General features: G+C 51.0%; 1 pseudogene across 1 annotated transcript; it reads left to right on the top strand.

Moving 5' to 3' along the window:
• The first annotated feature begins 281 nt into the window (after positions 1 to 281).
• On the top strand, positions 282 to 764 carry LOC105523426 (annotated as a pseudogene). The gene has a single exon (XR_001003599.1). The product of XR_001003599.1 is annotated as a DET1- and DDB1-associated protein 1 pseudogene (transcript).
• Positions 765 to 776: the final 12 nt, after the last annotated feature.

Raw genomic sequence — 776 nt, 5'->3', positions numbered from 1 at the left:
ATGTACGAAAACCTACCTGTTTCCTTTGTAAGACTCTAGACAGAGAGATCCATGCCTGCAATTCAAGTAAAAGAAAGCCATTTTAGAATCTGGAGTTTGTCTTCTTGTAGATAGAATAATGTTATGAACTGAATGTTTGTGTCCCCTCCACCTCCATTCACATGTTGAAATCCTCAGTGTGATGGTTCTAGGAGGTGGTGTCTTTGGGAGGCTATTAGTTCCTGAGGGTGAAGCCCTCACAAATGGGATTAGTGTCCTTATAAAAGGGGCTCTAGGGCTGTGGTGGCGGCGGTGGAGGCTGAGGCGGCAGCTGAGGTGGCGACGGAAGAAACAGAAGATGGCAGATTTTTTGAAAGGACTGCCTGTCTACAACAAAATCAATTTTTGTCTATTTCACGCGGACTCCGATGCAAAGCCTCGAACCGACGGCCCTCAGTCTACGTGCCCACCCGAGAATACCCGTCTGAACAGATCATCGTGACCGAAAAGGCAAACATCCTCCTGTGCTACCTGTATCAGCAATGGATGAAAAGAACGCTGCCAATAAGAGAGACCAGGAGCAAGTGGAACTGGAAGGCGAGAGTTCGGCGCCCCTCCGCAAGGTGGCGCGGATCGACAGCTCAAACATGCAGGAGGACACTTCAGACTCTCGACCCCACAGGCGCCTCCTGCCGGATCTGCACCTCGGTCGCTCACCAGCCCGCCTCCCGGCCTGCGCATTCACAGCCTGCGTCCACACCATTTCCAACTTCATAGGAGCCGACGTATTTATTTTT

Source organism: Colobus angolensis, unplaced genomic scaffold, assembly GCF_000951035.1.
Source record: "Colobus angolensis palliatus isolate OR3802 unplaced genomic scaffold, Cang.pa_1.0 Scaffold1121, whole genome shotgun sequence".
Lineage (NCBI taxonomy): Eukaryota > Metazoa > Chordata > Mammalia > Primates > Cercopithecidae > Colobus > Colobus angolensis.
This window is presented reverse-complemented; position numbering and strand designations above follow the sequence as displayed.